This window comes from Anser brachyrhynchus (genome assembly GCF_964034855.1).
Source record: "Anser brachyrhynchus genome assembly, chromosome: 16".
NCBI classification, from domain to species: Eukaryota; Metazoa; Chordata; class Aves; order Anseriformes; family Anatidae; genus Anser; species Anser brachyrhynchus.
Genome location: NC_137734.1, coordinates 7,937,134 through 7,959,446, shown reverse-complemented (window position 1 = coordinate 7,959,446; position 22,313 = coordinate 7,937,134). Strand labels below are relative to the sequence as shown.

At 39.4% G+C, this 22,313-nt stretch overlaps 1 long non-coding RNA gene across 4 annotated transcripts; it reads left to right on the top strand.

The window, feature by feature from the left end:
* The first annotated feature begins 7 nt into the window (after positions 1-7).
* Positions 8-21,940, top strand: LOC308178839. Of its 4 annotated transcripts, none has more exons than XR_013939999.1 (4): positions 8-2,965; positions 6,913-7,580; positions 8,071-11,209; positions 19,931-21,940. It is a non-coding gene; the product is annotated as an uncharacterized lncRNA (long non-coding RNA). The 4 variants fall into 4 exon arrangements; XR_013940001.1 differs by lacking the exon at positions 19,931-21,940 and having other exon boundaries at positions 8,071-8,203; positions 9,615-13,998; XR_013940000.1 differs by lacking the exon at positions 19,931-21,940 and having other exon boundaries at positions 9,615-13,998.
* Positions 21,941-22,313: the final 373 nt, after the last annotated feature.

Sequence of the window (22,313 nt, the reverse complement as noted above, 5' to 3'; positions counted from 1 at the left end):
ACCTGTCGTTGTGAAAGCAACAGTGCCAGGATCATATATATTCATCCACAGCATGAAACAGGCTTCTTTACTGATGGCAACATAACATCCAGGTGTTAGGCCTCAACCCCACTTCAACTATTGTTTATTGCCATTGCATGGATTAATCCCTGCTGTCAGTCCGGCCTGCAAGATGCTCTCAGAAAGAAAGGTCTGCATAGCATCACGAATGTCAGATCCTGCTTTGATACACTTTATCTTCCCTTATCCCTTCAAACTCACCATGACTACTCTGCCTGACATGCTAAAAATGCTTTAGAATTGGTGCATATAGGCTAAACTCTGGTTTGAGGGAGAAAAAACCTCCCACCCCCACTTTTTCTTTTTTTTTTTTTTTTTTTTTTGACAGAAATCATTGTTGATCTGATAAGAAGTTTGTGGAGTATCCAGTTACAAACTGAGAATCCCCAGAGTCGGTGATTCATTAGTAGTTATCCTAGTGTTACAGGAAGTAAACAGCTTTTAGATGTGCATTTTGCATCTAATTATGTCACAGTCCACTGGCCTTCTCAAAGGTGTGTTGTTTTTCAGGGTAATACATTAAAGATAACAGATTTTACAACAACAGCTGGGAAAAAACAAAAATAGATAAGTCATGGAAGCTTTGTGAAAGAAGTTGGAGATCTTTGCTACGCTGTGAAGACAACTGGGTGTCATTTGGGAGGATGTGAAACTCTATCCAGCAAAAGGTGGCTGTTAAAGCATGTCTGTGTTTGTGGCTCATATTCTACTTCCAGAAGGGTCCTGAATCTATTTGTTTTTGTGCTTCCCCACTAAACAATTAATTTCAGTTGATGCTGAATGACATTTTTCTGTCCTCAGATTCATTAAAACAAACTTTTCTGAATTTGTATCACAGCACGACAAGGCAGAGCTGAGCCCAGTGGGATTTCTCCACTTAGAACTTCTAGTTTACTACTAGGGGTCAGAAGCTGAATTGCTGTGTATCCAAACTGTTTTGTTTTGTTTTTTTTTTTAACATAAATTACCCAGTGTTTCAGCCAAGCCAAGTTTGTCAGGACTCAGGAAGTGTTTTCTCTTTCAGAGTGGATGCCAATGCATTTTTCCTACCATTATGCAGGGAGGCTTTACCTGTTGCCTATCTCCTAATCCAGGCATTCATGTCTGTCACCCACCTACTCCCACCCCAGCATGGCAGCTGGCACGGCCCCACTTGTGACGAGTACATTAGGACCAGTACAGAGCGGGGGGCAATGTCTGAAATTGTGACACCAGCAATGTACAGGGAAGAATTTGGGCCTGCAGGGAAGGGTTTGGGCCTGCTGAACTCAGGTTATAAACCCCAAGGAGATACAAGGATAAGCCAAGGACAGCAGAGACTCCTGGCCAGTATGGTGGGAGAGGTGTTCCTGCAGGCGTAGCGGGATGGCACCGCCTGCCAAAACCTGGTGTGGTCTACAGATGCCGTGATTTTCACTTATTTTCAGAGATGCTAAAAAGAGGACATCAGTGCATTTTAGACACAAACAAGGACATTCCTGTGAATGCTGCCCAGGATGTATTTAAGTAGGAGATGACTGATCCCATTAGTCTGCTAAATCCCAGACTCAGGGGTGCAGAGAGCAGCATTCTTAAGAAACTGGTAATTTCATACAGCTTTGCTTTAAAAATAAATGTAATTAATAGTCTAAGGTATGTTTAGACAAATCATAATTTGATAATGAGTGAAAGTCAAGGGTTTTGCTGAAGTAGATTTCCTCCCTGCCATATCTTCCAGAATTGTTTCTTACAAGTTTTCCAGGAAAAAATATTTGTTTTATGATTTTAAAGTACTTTACATCCCTTTTTAATTCAAAAAGGCTGCTCTTCTGTTATTTTGCTCCCTGTCACCAAAGAAACCATGACACTGCCATTTGTTGTTCCTGCCCAGGTCAAGGCTGCCGTCAGACTGCCTATCCTCTCTTCTGCTCTTTTAACACTTCCAGCCACCTCCTACACAGCAGCAGCATGAAATATCTCCCTGCTTTCTCAATTTGTAATGATGGGTAGCAAAGTGAAGCTCCATCATCTACCAGTCCACACACCATCATTTCTGCTGACAGCTGGAAGAACGTGTAATGCTGCGGTGCCCTTGACTTCCCAGCAGCATGTACACATTCACAGCAGCTTTTTCCTTGATGTTGTACCACGCTTCTGTGCTATTACCTCCTTCCATGTCGCAACAATCCCCTTGTACTCACTAAAAGCAAGGATAGATGTCTGGATAAATGTGCTTGTTCCCAGCTTCTCCTGGACCAGGAAGCAATGGCTGGGAATGGAATTACAGGGTGAAGCTGAGGGATGGGTTTGGTCAATAGTCACTTGGGCTTTTGCCTTTGATTCCTACCTCGAGCACCTACAATGCTATCATGCCACAAACTAAAAACAACACAAATGCACAGGGAACACAGATGCTTTTCCTCCCCCCCCCCCCCCCCCCATGTGTTTTTTCTGTTTCTATCAAGGAAAACCCAGACAGATGCCACTGCCTCCATCAGCACACTGCCCTAACAAGTCATCTCCTTCCCTCCACTCCACTCACAGAAACCTTAGGAAACTGATCTTCCTTTGGGACTTCTATTTGTCTCTCCAGCTTGGTTGAAATTGGCCAAAGTCTTGCAGTGCAGAGGAGGATAAGGGAGATGGGCACACAAACATACACATGAGGAGTACAATCACCTCATGTCCCCAGGGAATGGCGGCCTCCTTCCGTGCACAGCTCTGCCAGCTTCAGCTATTCCCGCCTCTTGCAGCACATGCCCCAGTTCCTCCCACCTACAAAAGGGAAGTTAAGTTTTCCTTCTTCATGTGGGCAGGACATCGCTAAGATCTTCAAACTGATTAGCGATGCTATACAAGGCCATATTACTCCTCATCTGCAGCTGGACCCTACACCATGAATGCACGAGACCTGAATTTAAACAATGTAGGTGTTTTCTTTTGCTTTGTTAAGTCAGCATTTCAGTAATGCAAAGTGAATTAATTTGTTTGAACTCACGGTTAGAATAGTGGTTATATTTCTAAGAAACTACAAAATGAAGGCATTTTAGGGGGCTTTTAAAGAGAAGTGTAAAAGCCCTGCTGGCAATGACAAAACAAAGTTTGAGCTTAGAATGGAAAATGGATGGGTTGTAAATAACACTGATGTTAAAACCTCAATTGATTCAGTTCCACAGTCAATCTATTATATTCTTCCAATGGAATTTGTTTTGCTTGAAAGGGATTATATGAAATCATAACCTTCATTAACTTTGAGTGATATATATATTTTTTTTTTAGTAACCAGATGTTTAGTTAGAGCTGATAAAGCATGAAAACCTGCATTCCTCACAGCTTGCTTTGCATGAGTGTGTTGGGTAACGATGACAAATATTAAGGTACAACATTGCTCTTCCTTGCTGACATAGCAGTGACTAATGTGCTTATCAGATTCAGCTAGGAACTGGAATGCCACAAGAAGAGGAAATATGAATAAGTCCAAATGAGCCTAATGGATCCTGAGAGTATTTATAGCTCAGAAGAGGCTAAAAAATAAAATATGAACAAATGTGAAGAGAACACATACTGCCATTCTGTGGGGTGAAGGAGGCATCACATGGCTTTTGAGTAGACAGGACTGTTATCCAGACTGTATATGAAAATAAAAATAAAGCTACAGTTGCTGACAAATGCTGAAGGAGCTCCATTCCTTATACATGACTGCAAACTTCAGACAAGAGTTGAGTTTCTCTGGAGAGGACATGGTCCAAGAGATCCAGCTGTGCCTGTGAACATTTGAGTGTAGTCAACAGGCTTACACAAATTAACTTCCAAGTGGGATTTTTACAAGTATGAAGGGAGAGAATGTTTTTTGTTAGTGTTTCACTGTGAAATTTTCAGCCATGCTTGGAACGAAAAGCCTCTGCTGGTTATGGAGAAATGTGTCATAGTGCTGGCACAAACTGGCTGCTCAGGATAAGTAACTCATGCCCTAGCGTAAGAGAGCAGCCGTCCAGTCATTGTATGTGCCGAGCACCGGGATCAGCATTTCTTTGAATAATGAGTTCTACATCTTCTAACAAATGGAAAATGTAACTCAAGCTTTAAGAAATCAATGAAAATGTAGAGGGAAACATCAAGGGTTTTCTTAGCTGAACTTTTTATAAACAGATTAATCATTTCCAGAAATAGAAAATGTCAGTCAGATCATCTTGTTTGACACAAGGTCAGCTTTCTGCAAATAAGGCTAGTGGTATGTCAGATGAGAAGATAAAACAACAGCTTCACATTATGTGAGCCCATGGTGCAGTTACCTGTGGAGGGATTTCATTTCATTCTTTTCAGTGTTCTACCCAACCCTCCTAGGAACTGAATTGAGAAATGGAGTTTTGTTACTGCTCTTTTTAAGGGCTGTTTAAAATAGTTGCTACAAAATTCAGAGAAGGGGGAAAAAAAAGTCTCAACAGACTGAGCCCACATCAGGATGCAGGCTGGCACTTTTTGAATGGATCTATCTGAAATAATTGGAGAAATTACCACCCCTGTTTGTTTGCTCCCACCTCTCAACTAGTTATCACCAACCAAGAGCAGCCGGCAGGAACGGCGTGGGCTGCAAGAGTCTGTCAGTCAGTGCTCTTTGTCCTGACTACTGCAGCTCTGGCATCCCAGTTGTGGCCTGCTCTTGTTCAGGTACTTTCGTCTACACCTTAATTGTACAATGGTTTGGAAACATAGCTGCATTGTACCAAAGCACTGTTAACTCTCCTCATTTTAAGAGAAATTGGTGCAAAAGTGAATTAAAAATTTTAGTTTTTGTTAAGAAAAAGATGATCTTTTCTGCATGCCTGATGGAAAGACAAACTGTAACATGTATCAAGAAAGGGCTCAAAAATGATAGAACAAAGTAAAAAATTATTGAGTCATTTTTTAAATCTCATTATTTAAAATGATGCCTGACAGGAGATGTTAATACTTGGATCAGTTATACATGTTTCCTGTCTAGCATTTCCAGCAAGCAAGATCATTCTGTGTCCACTCTCTGAATTTTCAGGTATTCCTTATTGCCTTGCCTTTAGTCTGTGGGTACTACAGATAATAGGAGAGGACAGAAGGAGGAACGTATAATGAAGGTTATTGTTTTTCTAGTGCTCTTCATTAGAATTAGATTTTTTTTTTTTAAGATGAAAAACTATAGCCGTAATATACTTTTTAACAAAACTTCAAATGACTTGCAGTGCTTCTGCCAATGAAGATTGATGCCTTACTGTTCATTTTGCCTTCTGAACACAAAGGAATTCAAAGCTGCATTTTCTGAAATATTGGTTGTGAAGAACACAACCACTAGCATTTGGCCCAAACAATGACCACAGCTGTTTATTGCTCTCTTGGCACATTGCAAGAGCAATTGTTTCGCCAGGAGCTGAAAGAGTCATCCTGTGCAAATGAAGTATGCAATTGCCCGTGCAATCACATGCCTCTTCGAGTACAGCTCTCCCTCTGCTACTCATATCTCTGTCTTGTCATTTACTGACACCTCTCACAGGATCAGAAAAGCATCTGGGGGGAAGGTATGTGGGCAGTAGCCTTTTTTTTTTTTTTTTTTAGGAACTGTCCAAAGGCTTGAATGCCTTTGTAAAGTACATTACTGCAGTAAGTACACTATGAATATTTACCCTCTCCTTCCCACCTCTCAAAAAAACCCTATCTCTCCATCCTGAAAGCAAGCTATTCCATCATCTATGTTTTTCCTTGGAGGGAGGAGGACAAATGCACTATGACAATAAGGGACGTTACTATTGCACTGCTAGAAGATGTTCAGATGCTTCCTGCCAAGGTCAACTATGTGAGAACTTAGAAAGTGTAGGTTCACACTGACAGCAGGTAAAGTCTGGACCATTAATAATTTAATATATGGTAACAGTGATAAAACTTTGCAGAGGCTAAAAGGCAGCCTATACAAGGAAGAGCTAATGAAGTGTCATAATACAGACTGACTGCAATACTGATCTCATGTGAAAGTGGTCACTTGAGTCATGGCAAGCATGTCTGATGGCTGCAAATCATGGTTTCGACACTTAATGACAGGTTGGCAGGTAGAGGGATTAGCGGTACCATGGACGTAGCCAGAGACCTAGACCTATAGTCCTGCAATTAACAGTTTTGCCCTCATTGAGGCACCAGATGCATTTTGTAGAATTCAGGTACAGTATTGCCCTGCTCCAAAGCCTTTGAAGTCTGCAGAGATCACGAGCTATTTTAGCTTTTGCCAAAAGTGACAGTGTAATCAGCCATACCTGAAAAATAATGGGAATTGTCAACAGTTAATAAAACTGTACTTTAAGAGGTTGGATTGATCTCTCTTCAAAGGCAATCTTGCACCTGTGAAAACTTGTCTATGGTAGTATGTATCATTGAATTGTACAATTGTTAGGGCAGTGTAATCATCTGTTTGCACCTACAAAGTTGCAATCCAGCTGACTTCAGGACAGGTGAGCCCAGACATGTTTCCTGAAGTTTCTTATGATTTTATTGCATAGAATGGACCATTAAAAGATGAAGAAAGTTCCTGTGGTAACTTACCTGTGACTGCTTAATAAAAAATATGTAAATATTTGCTGAAGCAAGACTCCCAAGACAGCGCCCTAGCCCCTAGTTAGGAAAACTAGGAGTACAATAATACATGCAACTGTTTTTTCCTTTTACTCCATGAGAAGTGAAACAAGTGAAGAACCACAGCTGGGAAGGATGGAGAGGAAAACCTCCAGACAAACTGAGGTCCTGTCTCTAAAACAAGCGCTGGCAATAAAACAGGACATAACCTGACTTCAGGACTGCCAAAGTAAGTGAAAACCAGAGAAGAGGCCCTCATGTTCTCCATCTCTTCCTTCTTTGCAGGACAAGGACCGCATGGCTTTTGCGCAAGAAGCAACACTTGGAAACAACAATTGCTGAAACTGCTTTAGGTGGCACTGGCCTCTCCCATCCTTTCAAAATCTAAACAGAAGTAACACAATACTTAAAACTTCTCATTGCAGGAGACATTTAATGAACCCACAGACTAACTAAGAGACTTAATTTCTTTTTTCCTGCTTTCTTTTCTCCTCCTCTTGCCCAAGCTGGGATGCATTTCTTATGCAATGCTTGTATGAATGACAGCATGCACAAGGCATAGCAGAGGATTTCCACAACACCAGGGCTTGTATTGTGCTGCACCTTATTATCATTCTCTAACCCTGCACATATGGTCATCTTCCATTCTTCTAACTGGTTCCAGGGCCCTGGAATTCAGCATGACCCCTGAGGGCTATTCTAATGCAATCAGTAGGAATACTATATCCAGGGCCAGTCCAAAATCAAAGGCCTGGCCAAAGCCCAGGATAAATTACAGCTGTTATAAAGAAATCACCTTTTCACCTTGGCCCTCATATTCTTTCAGTTTACAGTCATAACTCAGCAAGGCCAGCAACATTTGTCATTAATAAACCTGGTTGGATAAACAAGACTGATGGATTAACAAGTCACATGTAAAGAAATCTGAGAAAGTGAAAAGCTTTAGACAGAAGGTAAGGATAAGCTGAATTTTTCTCTGAGGTAAGAGAAAAAAATTTTTACACATTTTTCTCTACATTATTGTCACTTGTAATATGCTGGCATGACTGACAGCTCTAAGTACAGTAGGTCTGAATAACTACTGAAGAGAAGACACAGGAATGGTCTACGTGGTTCTGGAATGCATGGACAACTGTACGAGCTAGGAGTGTGATGTTAGCAGCCACCTTGGCTTCACTAAGCAGACGCTTCTTACCTACACTTTTTTTTTTTTTAATTCTACTCTGACACCATTATTTCCATTTGAACAAAACCTTTTGTGATTTAAAGTAAGAGAAAGGACAGTAGACTTTAAAAATACAGAACTATTTAAGGCCCTCATTTCAAACTGAATTAGAGATGTACCCTTCATGAGAGACATTTGATTAACAATATTAAAATAAGGTTGTTCCCAAATTTGTACTACGTGCATTTATGCAACTTTGACAATATCTGACTTTCCAGTAATGTAACACAAATACAACACGGCAAGAAAAGCATGCCAGAACCTGAAGGGTTAAAAAAAGAGCTGTTGGAAACCTGTGAGAAAGAGGAAGAGCAGATTATATTTCTAGTTCTCTTGGGAAACCCTATGAAGGTATGATTATTCTTTATTAATCCCTCCATGATTTATATTAGCTTGATTTTAAAATTATTAAATATCTGTTAAAAAGAAAAAAAGGGAGGTCAGATGCTGTAAAATATACGTTGTGTATTACTATTTTATATAAAAGTATAGGAGTATAATACATTTTTAAAATATGTTGATTTTCTTTTCTGTAAAGAAATAATGTGGACCAGATGAATGGTACAGTAATGACAAACCTCCGTTAATGATCTTAGATCAAAAATCAGAGCCAGAGGTTCTCTGAAAACACACGGACAGCAAGGAACGCCACAGCGCAGTTGCCTTTAAGAAAGCGATGCCCAGGTGTTCAGAGATGTTTGTACTGAAATTCAAACTGATTGAGAAGTCTGTAATCTCCCTATTTTTGTTTCTGACACAATTTGGTCTAATTAGTCCCAATTTGCCTCTCACGGTAGTGGTCTCTGCGCAGAGGAGAGGGTGGGCTGGCAGTAGCTGTGAATGAATATGCAAACACAACATTAGAGGCTCAAAACTATATCCGGAGGGGGGGAGGCGGAGGAGGGAAGAAATAATTTATTAGGGTTTCGATGGGTGTTTTTTAAACTATCTGGCCTTAAACTGTCTTCATCTGGACATCAGCTGTTTACTCTGCAAACATCCCCACCCAGCCAGCACAATGCGAGGTGCTGCTGCAGAGCGGGCAGCTGCAGAGCACCTTTTGTGTTTTCAATTTAAAGCCTCTGGGTTGATAGTTCACATTAACATGGAGAGAAATATACAACTTGCAAGTTTGAAAAGCAGTTTTTACTCATAAAAACCTTTGATAGTTTAGCCATCTGGTCAGAGTGAAAGAAGCTCATAAAAGAGGCCCAAATCAGGTCAAAGGTCTCTTGCTACGTGGGTCAAGGGGGCCGAGGAGGGTTTGCTGTAGTGGACTTTACTAAAAACTTGTCAGTGAGGATCTTTGACAAATTATGGCACATTCCATGGCTTTTTGGGAAAGTATTTGATTACAGTGTGCAGGAATGTTGTTGATATTTGCAACCTTTAAGGAAAAAGGCGTTTCAATCAGAAGCTTTAAAGATCCTTTACGAATTGTCTTTAGGAGGGAATCTGCACAGGGGAGATTTTTATTTTAGTCTGCCTCATTTTTTTTTTTTTTCCAGTATAACAAGATTCAGGGGAAAACAAAACAAAAACCTCTCTACTGCAGAAAGCACAAAGGCTTTGACCTTTGATTCAGGTCATTTATTCTTTTAAATGGTCACAAATTATAAAACATCCAATTACTTTTTTTTTTTCTTCCAACTGTTGGTTAGTGACAAAGCAATAAACAAAATGGGGAAAAAATTCAAACTTCTACCTTATTTTTCTGTTTTGTGCATGTCAACCTAGCTAACTACGCTGCTTTTATTTGTAGGAGGTTGTTATGAAAAGTAACAGGATTTAAGCAGACTGAGAGCAATTTTCCTGTAAAGGTCCAGAAGAAAGCAGAGGAAATAACATTATTTTTATGAGGTGTTTCATGGCACGGCATTATAATAAGTCATAGTACAGTAGTCATGTTTTGAGGGTCAGGGCTATATCACTAAAAACACAAAAATAATTATGTCAAAAGTTTCCGTTTGTCTTTTCTTCCTGGGGGAGGGGAGGAAGCAGCAGAAAAATTAGTCAAGATACTTCATATATACAAATGGTAATGTTACTTCATAGAAATCCACCTATTTCAACTTACACTTCTAATTGTGCACGTCATGGACCATGGCCCCCCAAAACTGGACGCACGTTCATTTCCCTTAGAACAAAATCTTCACATATTTTTCTGAAGACTAACATCAACAAGTAAAATAAATAAATTAGTACTTTTGCAACTTACTAAAAATTTGGCTGGCTAGGATGACAGCTTTAAAAACATTTTGCAAGTTCTTGATTTAAAGGTATTTTTGTTGTTTTTAAGGTTGACAGGACAGTTTATATCTACCGTGACTGCAGAGAAGTTCGGTGTTGCAAAATATCTGTTTTTCTTTGCATGCACACAAAGCTGCAGTGTGCTTTTTAGTACACTACCTTTCTTGTGACATCTGAAATTAGACTCTGACCTTAAAACAGTGAAACATCATATCTACTAGTGCAAAACAAAAACGCAGGATTACACCAAAGCAAATAAAGATATGCATCAGTTAGTTGTCACCTGACTGTTTTTTAACAAACATAAATCAGGTTTAATAAGTTGGATTAGTCGTTAAGTTTTCTTTTAAAGGAACCCTGATTTCTGTACATACCATTGACCCTGAAACGGCTGTGTGTCACACAAACACACCAATTTATCTGACTTCTGCATATACATGTATCTCATACCTCCTGGACGGAATTTATTTTATGTGGAGATTCTCAGGGGATGTAAATCAGCAAAGCCCCATTGATTTCAACAGACCCTTGCTGCTGGGGGCGCGCTGATGTATCAGCCGAGGTTTTGCCCTATGGTGTTTATACTGGCTCTAAATAAATAAATAAGAAGCATTAAGAGGTGATTATGTTTAGAGTGCAGCTCTGCTCTTAAGCAGGTTACAGAGTGACAGTTAAATAGAAATCAGGGCTTGTTAACTACTCTTTAACAGACTTTATAATAAATAGGCTTGTCCATTAGTTATAATGAGCGTTGAGGAAGGGCGTTGGCCACACTGTCAGGCTTTCTGAAATTATGAAAGGAAAAAGAAAAGGTGGGAGGGCAAACCCCTGAACTGCTGGAGCTGTGAAATAGTCCTGACCTGACCCACAGGCACAAAATAATCCCTCAACAGAAGAGAGCAGTTGTGCACCCAGTACAGTATTTTGCCTGATTGACAAGCACATTGATACCTTTTCCTCCTCCAGGAAGGAAGAACCTTTGTCTTGGAGACCTGCCGGGAATCATGGGCTGGAGAAAACATTACCCAGCCTTATGTAGTGATCATTTGCTCACCTTATGTATCAAATTGCACCAGGAAGAAATTACCTTTCTCAAATCTAGAAAAGGTAACTAGCAAATGCTCTTCTTATTCATGTGTCTAATCCTTAAATCCTACTAAACTATTTGCCTCAGTAATATCCACTGCAGTAAATTCCACAGGTTAATCATATACCAAGCACAAGATTATTTTCTTTTATGCATTTTTGTCGACATGTAAAAAGACATTTTAAATTCAACTGCCATTTATTTTTAATCATTAGCTGCATAAATACATGTTATTAACCACATTGTTTTATTGGTGACACACAGAGAAACATCTCTGACAGTCATGGGGAATCCTAGCAAGATGAATGGAGGTCCCCGTGTACTGTCAAAACCTCAGTGCCATACCTATAGGCACAGCTGTAGTGTTGGATGAGACAACTGTCAGGATAAGCGCAGTGTCCAGCCGTGATAAAGCAGATGTGCTATAATTTCTCCTGGGAAGGAAAGTTGATTTCTATCACTGAAATTCCTTAGAGGTCCATTTGGTTAATGTGGGACATCAGTTGCCCTTTGATGACAGAGCATATATATGCCAGCAGCTGCTCTTTAACTATACCATTACCCCAGGACCTACAGGGACAAGCGGTTGCAGTCTGGCTGCAGAGCGTATGTGGGTCAGTAGCTGATGAAGCTGAAATTTATCATCGGAATGATCCCCAAATGCTTTGCAAGGTGGGAGAATGATTAAGTATGAAGGTAGCACTAAGCAAGGTTTAAAGATTAAGGAAGAACAAGCTCAGATCAGAGGTATTTAAACTCAGATAATGATGTGAAAGCAATGGACAGTATTCTTGGAAAGATGTTAAAGGTTAGAAATACAAGGTTTTACAATACAGAGGAACCTCTTGGATCAGGAAAACCTTTCTGCAGTCAGCAACGGACCAAATCACCCCTCAGTCACACTGGGTTAAATCACAAAGTTTCTCCCTGTGAGAGGGAAGTTGAACTTAACATATTTCCCTTGTTCTCATGTTTGGTTCATTTTGTTTTATTGGCACAGGCAGATTTTACTATCTTGCAACACTCAAACAGAAATAAAACAAACAACGTGTAGGTGTACGTTTATAGTTTCTGCATCTGTAGTCATAAAATTAAAGAACATCACATTATACTGCTTCAACAAACATAGGTCAGGGAAGACCTATTCACAGCATATATCATGGCATTTTCTTACGCCTTGGTAATTCACGGAGCTAATGTTGCTCCAAATCAGAGAGCTTTTATCCTCCTTTCCTTTCAAGTCAGGAATCCCCACATTCTGGTTGAATACCAGCTTTCAATTGGGCCAAAAATTATACACACAATTCACATTGCTTTCATTAGTCACGACCTGGTCCTGAGCACACTTTGCCTTTTCCTTTTTGAGACTAACATTTTCTATAAGAAAAAACAAAACACCTTGCATCAACAGACTGGGAAAAGTTGGATTTACTGTTTTTCATTCAGTTATGGACAGCCTTATTTTTATATAAAATATCTCAGACTAAGTGACTTCTCTGATATATACAACAGGAAACACGTAGGAGCTGTGAGAAGTGACTAAGGTTTGAGTCATCCACTTGAAATATTTCTTCCTTCCCAAGAATAGTTTGATACAATATTCATAAATATCTAAACTGCAGAGTAACTGTTGATTTTAAATGACTATTTGACACAGTCCTATTATTTTATTATTTTTTTTTTTAATTATAATCTCTAACTCATCTACCACTCTATCTTTGTACTTAATGTTGTGGTTAGCATGGGGCCCACCTACTTAAAAATATCTGATAGTCATAATTTTTGACATATCTAACATGACAGACAATTGTTTAGCTGCTATTTTTACCTGATTTACTCTTCTTGTTTTGTTCTGTTGCCTTTTTGTCAGAGTTTTAGATTACCACCTTTCCAGCACAACAAACAAAATGTGGGTGTTGTGATGAACTTATCAATCTCCATTAATTATATCAGCAGTGTGGTGAAATCATCTATTCTGTCATCTCTGGAATATTGCTTGGCTTCAGGTTTGGCTCTCCCAATCCGATTTGTAGATACTTATTCTTGCACTTGTGACCTCCTGATTGGATTATTGGAATTCTTTGCTGACAGCTCTTCCTGATAAGGTCTTGCACAGGATTCAATTAATCCAAATGCAGTAGTGAAGAAATTCTGTTAAACAACTGCTCTCTTCTTGTGATCTATGTAACTCTGTACTACCCTGGTGGGGCTATGTTTCAAGCAGCTGTAGAGGCAGCTCGTACTGTATCAGGAGCCAGCAAACATCTCACTCTTTAGCACTCTTATCTCTTTCATCTACTTTCTTCCTGGCTCCACAGTAAGATGTGCTGACCTTTTGAGCGCTCTTCATCTCTTTATCTACTGACCTCCCACTTACTATTTGTCCTAAGTATTAAAATCATTTCATCCCCAATATCACTGAAATGAAGACGCAAAGTTTCCCCCTTCAGACTTTGCAATGTATTACTCAGCTTTTTAGTCTACCAGGTTAGGTTTTCGTATTAAATATCATGTATTGCCCTATGGGAAACTGAGATCCCTGTGGTCTTCCCACTCCTAGTGTCCTTGGCCAGGAGGACAGGCAGTCCTCAGCAAAAGCTTTTAGGCTCTTATAACAGATCTATAGTGAAATTGTAGTGCTGGATCCAAGTTCTTCAAGAGTCTCTCTAAGTCCATTATTTATTGCAACAGAAATGGAGTTTTAACGTAATCCTAAATCTTTTAAGATGCTTGGAAAAGGTGAATACACTCAAAATTCAGAAATTTGAATACATTAAATAAAAACTTCAAAAAATAAATTTTCTAAGTAAGACTACATTGAATATTCTTGAGAATTAATGAGCAACACATGAAAAACTCTTGCTTCTACCTCAAGATAGGTAGAACCTGTGAAGCAGCCTGTAGTGCACCGAGGCACTGCAGTCAAACATGCTGGACAACCTTTCTGCTTGATCAAATTCTGAAGCATAAGGCTTGGAAGCAGCTCCCAAGAAAAATAACTGTCAGACTTGAGGGAAGTCTTTATCTGGGCCTTCATCAAGAAGAGAAAGAAAAAAGTTTGGATGACACCTGCTTTTACACAGAATTTGACTGCTTTCCGGGGATGGTAACTGATGCTGAATGCGTGCAAAGATCTCTCCCAAACCAAGAGCAAGATTCTCTCTTGTTTCCATATCATTCTGAAAATATCTTTAATCATTATTTTTAATAACCTGTTATAACAACAGGTATGACAGGTTATTAAACAGGTATTTTATATCACAGTTTCAGCCTACTAAATTATCTGACTTCACTGACATACACAGAAGGTAAACTATTTCTATTATTTCGCATGGAGCACAGATTAAGTTTACTAGTCAAAACATCAACTGGGACGAAGAAATATGGTTTTAAACTAAATACAACACTTTTTTTCACCTTCCCAATCTTATTTCAGTACACAGTGGGTTGGAGAATTTGGCAAGCCAAAATACTGCATCCGTTTGTATTAAACAAAGACAAGAAGCTGGAGGTTATCCATGCAGTGGGCAGCCACGTGTCCACACGCACTGCTTGCACACAACCTGTGCAAATATTTTGAGAATTCCAGAGCCTATAGTGTGTGTGGGAGGGATGAGGGGACCCTCATGAATCTTCCTAGTAAATCCTGAGGCTTATCAAATATTTATCAAAACTTAGCAGTTGTTTTGCCAAAGGTTTATGATAGATAGAATTTAGATAACTTCTAAAAATTAGGAGTGGATAATGAAGTTCACATGAGGAATTTGTTGTTGCTGTTCAAGAGTGTCGTCTGGCGCAGAGTTCAAGGGTCCTGGCCTACTGATATTTAAAGAAACTAACATTACACTCCAAATTTCAGCAGAGTATATTTTACACTAGAGAAAAGCAAGCTTGTGTCAACCAAGTGTAATGTAACCCAGAGCACACCACTGTCCGGTGTGAGGCTACCCCAGGAAAGCTTGGGAACTTCACAAACATCGACACTGGAGGACTTCGCTTATAAACAAAGCAGACAAGCCACTACATTCAGTACCTGCAGAACTAAATCAGCTACTTTTCACTAGTACTAACTCGTTGGCATATTCGCTTATTGTACATTTTTGAGTTCCTCATCAGTCCAGCTTCTGCAGCTCTCATCGGCTGGGGAACCACCTAGCTGGGAAAGGCCAGTGTCCCAGCTGGGCACACCAGGCCTGCCCTGCAAGGGTAACCAGACACTGACCAGAACACGTGCCTCTGTGGCCAGTTTCCAAGGAACGGGAACAGAGGTGGATGTGCTAGCATCCATAAAAGCAGCGTATACTGTGGCCTCTTTTTTCACAAGTAAGATGTTCCCAGCCAGCAGATTATAAATGCCATGCTTCGTTACATTTTAAACAATAAAAATGAATGACCCATCTCCAGCAAGTGTCATATTTCTGGAAGGGAGGATAACCTGTGTGGTTAGGAACATGTCCTAAATCTATCTGCTCCATTAACCTTTGGAAGTTGGAATAGTTCTAAGGTTTGAGAAGCAATTAATATCTTGTAGGCAACAACATTCTTGAATAGATGACCCAGGATTTCAGTTACACCTGAGCAGAAAGTAATACCTCACCAAGCTCTCACAAAGAAAAAACCTCATTTGAAAGTGCAGTGAGAGGTCATAAAAATTGTGGATTACTTTAGTTAGTCATTTGTAACAGGTAAATGCATGAGTATAACTTCCTGGAGTGGGGGGAAAGGTCTTTATGATTTTTCCAGGGTTATGAATACATAAATAACAATGGTCACTTAAGAAGGACAGAAGCTTTGGGATTAACCTTTCCACACATTTCTAAGTAACCTGTTGACCCAGTAAAAGATTTTTTCTTGTTTGCTCTCCACATCAATCATATCTATAGGAGATGTAAACATTTCACCATCTAGTTCAAAATGAAAACCAGAAAATAATCACTCAGCCTTTACAATTAGTTGTTTACACTCAAGCTGCCATTTGGTAAATGCATTACTACAGGAATTCTTGTGTAAGAAATTAATAGCTTTAGCTATGTCATGTATTACTCCTGTTTCAGAAATAAATCCATTCTGCCCAACAGGTTTACCAAGAGCTTCCTCACTGCTTGGAGAACAAGAAATCTGTTCTCTGCCATGGAAACGTCTTTCAAGCTGTTTGTTTCTCCAAGGTGGAGAGGAATTGCCCACTCCACCATGCCACATCCCAGAGTGGCTCCCCCCCACATATGTCCCTGTGAAGGGCATCTTGATGGCCCCAGTCTGCAGCTGGCTACTGGGAGCCCACATAGTGTGGTCGTTAATAACAGGCCTGAACATTAATCAGTACAAAAATGGGCATCCAAGATTAAATACATTCTAGTAGCTATTGCTACTAGAGGACTTCAAGCCATGATGTACAAGATATTATTTCCCTTATTAAATTCTACAACATGTGAGTTTGCCTGAGGAGAAGAGTCACCCAGATGATTCAGGCTAGGTTAATATGTGCCAATGTCTGGAGTTTATGGGTTACTTCCAAGGCTTTCCCACACAAGTTTTCTGACAAAAATAGAATTCCTCATCCAAAGCGGTCAAATCAGATTGCTAATCCGGCATCCCATGAAGACAAAGTGTATTTTCCACTGGCATTGGGATGGGCCTTTGTTGCCTACCAATTGTTGAGTAAGAACTAATTAAACTGTCTCTGCTTACCCAGGAGAGTTCTGCTCATTGTTGATTTGTAAACACAGCTATTATTTATAAATCATGAGTCAGATATAGAGACAAAAAAACCCTTTCTACTGGTGCTTTAGAGGAGCCTTCATCATCCAGTAAATAGCCAGTGAGCAAAGTTTGTTGTTCTGAACCAAAAATCATCTCCAGACCAGTGACCCTGTCTTAATCACACAGAGCTTAAGAGTCTCCTAACAGTACATCAAACTTCATTTAAACTGGACAAATTCTGCCTCCTTCCTCACGCTTTTAGAGTGCAAGGTATTTCTTTCAGCTTTAGTTTGCTCTGGTTTTGCTTGCACATTTTCAAAGTAGGCCTTTAACTCAGGTGCTCAGCCACTTTCTCCGAGGGTGCCCATCTCTTCCTGTTGACTTTGTAGGGCATCCTGAAGGATGTCCACTTTAAACATTGGTCCAATATCACAAACCGTTCAGCAAGGATAAACAGTTTATGGTGGCATTGTCATCTCAACTGTCCCTCACGTTTGGCCCTGCCCTCCATCTTTCCATCCCTCCCATTCAGCTGCGCTGTGAACTCTACCAAGAAAGTGGTCCAAACAGAAAAAAAAAAAATCGGCACTTTTTTAGGCCAATTTATTTTCCTCAAGCTGCTTCTCAACACAGCCTAGCAACTGTATTGACCTACCAGAGGGGCCAGCACACAGCAGTGAGATTGAAAATGATGGAGAAATGGGCTGCTGATGAAGCTACTATTTCCTTGCAGTTCAATTTCCATTTGCAGTTTCAATTTTCCATTTCAATGCACGAGCTGAGGTGCCCCAAGCAGCCTCAGCACCCATGAGGTGGGACCAGTGAAAGAAGGATCACTGACTTCTGTGGGTTCCGAATAAGTAATTTTGAATCCAAGCTAATTAAAGCAATGGTATGGCTGAACTCATGCTACCTACAGCCAGCTGCGTTTATGGTATCACATAAATTGCAATATTTACATTACAATCAGCCAGGTTTATCAAAAATAGTAGGTACAGTATTGGGGAAATAGAAAGCACTAACCACCAAGTTGTACCTGTAACTTGTGCATCCCTTTTCCATGACTAGATAAAGAAATGAGTCAATCAAAACCTAAGTGTAATTGTCTAATTAGCACTGCCATTTGATGCTTGCAAATAAATGCACATCCTAATTCAAAGTAATCAGAATGGAGACTTCAAAAATTCAAAAAATCAAAGTTTGCAGGAGTAACAATTTCACAGAATGAAGATGTTTGCAATTGTAGCTATTTTTTTTAAATTAAAATACTGAAATACCATGTGTACTTTGGATTTCAGTTTGGCAAGCATGACATGCCACAGCTATTCCATATGCTACGAAAGAGTAATGTTTCTGTTTGAAGATGACAAATAGACATAAACAGACATAAAAAGATGATATATTTTTACTGTAAAGGATGGCTAAGTACTGGAGTCAGAGATACTATCAGTTCCCTTCTATTCAGCCCCAACAGCCTTCTTTAAAGCAGCCTCTGAGCTCTTTGCAATCGTTAGTGGCTTTTTAGTCTTATAACAATCTAGAAAAACAAAAAGCGGCATCTACACTATAGGGGAGAAGGCTAAAGTACACGGTGGGCTGTGTAAATTGCCCAAGGTGAAAAAAGGAATCTGTGACAAGGCTGATACGCTGCTTGTGCCTTTTAAATAAAAATTACCAAATCTCAAGACAACTTAATTTCCGCCATACACCACCCCCACTAGTGCAAGTGAGCTGTGCTGAGAAAAACTACAGAGGTCTCCTTCCCCTCATATCTGCCAGCAAAGGAAACGGGGCCGTGATGCAGAGAAACTTAACATTATCACATTTTAGATTAGCTTGAGGATGGGTCAAATGTGCCCAGTGAATATCTTCCTGCTTGCTTTCGTAAAGGAACCCTCACAATGGATGTAAGGCAACATTATTTGTCATCTTGCTGTAATAAAGGACATTTCTTCACTACTTTAATGACAATGGAGGTTTCTAACCCTCCCAATGTAAATAGGTTATCTCAAATATTTTATTATGGAGGTCTGGCCAACATGCATTTGACTTACAGCGCTAACAGAAGCCAAAAAGGCTCTGGCTGCTGCTCCATCCAGCTGGACCAGGCTCGGAGCCCACCACCATGGCTGGTATGTTAACATAAATAGGAAAGGATAATTCACCTCCAAATGCTGAGCTGCAAACTGTGGAAGGAGCAGATATGCTTCCTGTGCTGCCCTCTGCTCTGGGGTGATATCCTTTGATTTCAAGATTTCAGTTCAGTGTACAATGAACACTGAAATGAAACCTCGGTATTGCAGGCCCCTTCTTCCCTCTCCTTTCCCCCATGCAAGTTTCCCTTTTGCTTGCACTGGACACTACAGGCAGTATTTCAGCTTCTCTTCAAAAGAGTCCCAATTAAAATCTTCCTTAAGAAACACCCCTCGCTCCCTTTGGATCCTTCCCCCGCTGCACACCTTTTCCTTGTGCTTGAGGGATGTGGAAAAAGTGCAAGAGTTTGCAACACTGAAAACAAGCAGTGCCTTTAGGTTAACACAACATAGGAACTCCCAGGCGTTTAGGATTTACATTCAGCTCTACCACATTGGAGAGTGATTTCAATCTGGTCCATCAAGTCACAAAGTAATACTTTATCATAGATATTTTTCAAGGAGGCTGACAAAATGAAACAAATAGGCTAACAAGGAAGAAACTCAGCACAGTGGGGAAAACAACAACAACAAAAACTCTTTGCTTTGAAGGTGCAAATCTAGATCCCTGGTTAATAAAGCAGATGCTTTTATTAATGTCCAGAGAACAACTGAAGTGGGGCAATAATTGGCAGGGACTGACCTTGGGCTAATTTGAACAAACTAAATTCAAAGGAAACTTGTGCTTTCATGAAGCACTTCTCTTTCTATTCACATCCCGCTATTCCAAGCACAAAATTATTATTATTATTTTTTTTTAAATCTATACTACGAAAGGATTTGAGGTTTTGACATTGTTGAATCAGTCCTCTAAAAACGAACTTTGGGGTTTTGTTTTTTTTTCCCCAGAACATACACGTTGCCAAAAGTTCCCACAAGTTAAATGACAGAGCTGTCTTCAAATGGCAACAGTACCAAAGCTTACTGCTAATGAGTTGCAGATCTGCATCATAATTGAACATCCAGATTTCCATTTACAAAAGAAGGATGTGGTCAACAAGAACAAATACTGCCACAGAGCCAAAAAAATAATAATTAAGAAGAAATTTGCAGAGTCGAGAGTACAGTAACTGACATAAATATCGGTCTAATTGCTGAAGACATGACGCATGAAAAGACTAATCAATATGGTCAACGTTTCATTGTTTGTCTGACTCCAGAAATGATATGTGGTAATATCAGCTTTAATTGTACAATCTCCGAGAAATATTTGTGATGGTGTTTTCACGCTTCTTTTCCCCCTTAAATGGCAAAGTACTTGGGAAGTTATTTTCCTTCTACAAGTAATAACGCATGCACACACACACAAAGAAGAGAGGGAAAAAATGACACAAATAAAAGAAATTAAGCTTGCCATAATGTCTGTGTTTCATGTTAACAGGCTCACTGTCCTGCTGGGTTGTCCATAATACTCTATCACAAGCACTGTCAGGGGCCCATGCTGGGTGGCTAATTAAAACAATTACAAAGACAAAGAAGGTATCAATAGCATTCCAAGCAGCAAACAAAGAGATAAAGTAGTGAAGATTTAAATCATCAATGGTTGATCTCTCCAGGACAGTTTTGATGTGGGGACCACGTCCCCAACACTCTCTCCTCTCAAACCCAAGGAGCTGGCTGCTTCACTTTGTGTTATTTCATTACAAAAGGTGTGTGAATGGTTAGATCTTTAAAAGCACTTTCTAAAAAATCGCAGTGAAGTAAGTCTCTGTCTGCTTGGAAATTTCTGCCTTGCACACTTGGGATAGAGTTGTATTCGGTTTCACAAGATATTTGTTTTTAAAGCTCACTAAACAGATTATGGCTTTTACTCACAAAAAAACATCACATCTGTTTTCTACCAGCAATTACAGAGATAAAATAGAAATGCTTCGGTTTTAATTCTAGGTTTTCACAGGCAGGGAGGATAAACATATATCATGGAGGGAATCAATAGAAGGAGAATAGATGGCTGCATAAATTAGGCAAGTTCCTCAGATTCTGTTAAAGATTTTCTCAAAAGTTTTGATAAAGACAATTTCACAGAGTAGTCTAAATATAGAAAAATGGTAAGCAATCCTGAAGTGTTTGCAAGCCAAGCTGTAGTAATACTTTAGACAAACATGCTTACCTTGATTGAAGAGTGTAAACAGTAACAGTTGTTTTTCTCATACACTAAAATAAAGGCAGCTTCTTTAAAAGAGCTGTTCCATTTCATACAATCTATATGCCCCAGCACAAAATGTTACTTTACAGAAAACCACTTTTCAACAAAAGCTTTTGTTATACTGATTTAGTTATCTACAGGATAGTTTACCCAACACTCACTTAGAACTATATAGCAACAGTAGTTTTGTATAGGCAAAATGTTATGTGAGTTTACAGGAGTTTCATTTGCTAAATTAATCAGAGTAAACCAAACAGCAGAGCTGGGTGTGCCAGCTCTGTAAATGCATTCTGACTTCCACTCAGCTGTTCTTTTAATCATCAGGATAAAGAGCCAAAAACTCCAATTAGCCAAGAAGAAACCTTGAGGGGCAATGACAGCTTTTTCTGATTGCTTCCTCTGATGGAAGAAAAGTGATTGGGAATGCAATAGTTAGAGAGAAAACAGCAACTAAAATACATATATATATATAGGCAAGGAAAACTACAAATATGGGCTATTTTTCTAAAGATATGTGCCAGAAAACATGCCTTTAATAAACCTGTAACAAAAACTTGTATTGAAGTGTCTTCATAGATGTGCAGTTCGCCTCTAACCATCTACTACAATTGTTAAGAAGGCACAACCTCTCTATTCATGTCTGAAAAATTGAAGACTAGGTAAAGGATGGTAAAAAAATTAAATTTGTTTTTAATAGTTTCTGACACCTCTGTAGACAACCTAAAAAAAAAAAAAGGGAAAGAAGATAGTTAAAAAAAAAAGTCCAGAGTCCATTTGCATACATTTCTGTATGTGCAGTTCTGCACTGATGCTGAAAGATCCCCACAACAGGCAAGATAGAACAGAACGTAGTTTCATAACTTATTAATTTTCTTTTTTTTTTTTTTACTTGGGGTTGATTATTGGTGTTATTGCCTAAGCATGCCAAAATGTAATGGAGAAAAAAGAAAAAAAAAAAAAGCTATGAATTAGGCTACCAGAGCAACCCTCACAATTTATTTCAAGTGAATTGAATGACAGGTAAGATCTATTTGATTTTTTTTAGTACATCCAAAACTTAATATGTGATTCTGGTCAAGTTTCAAG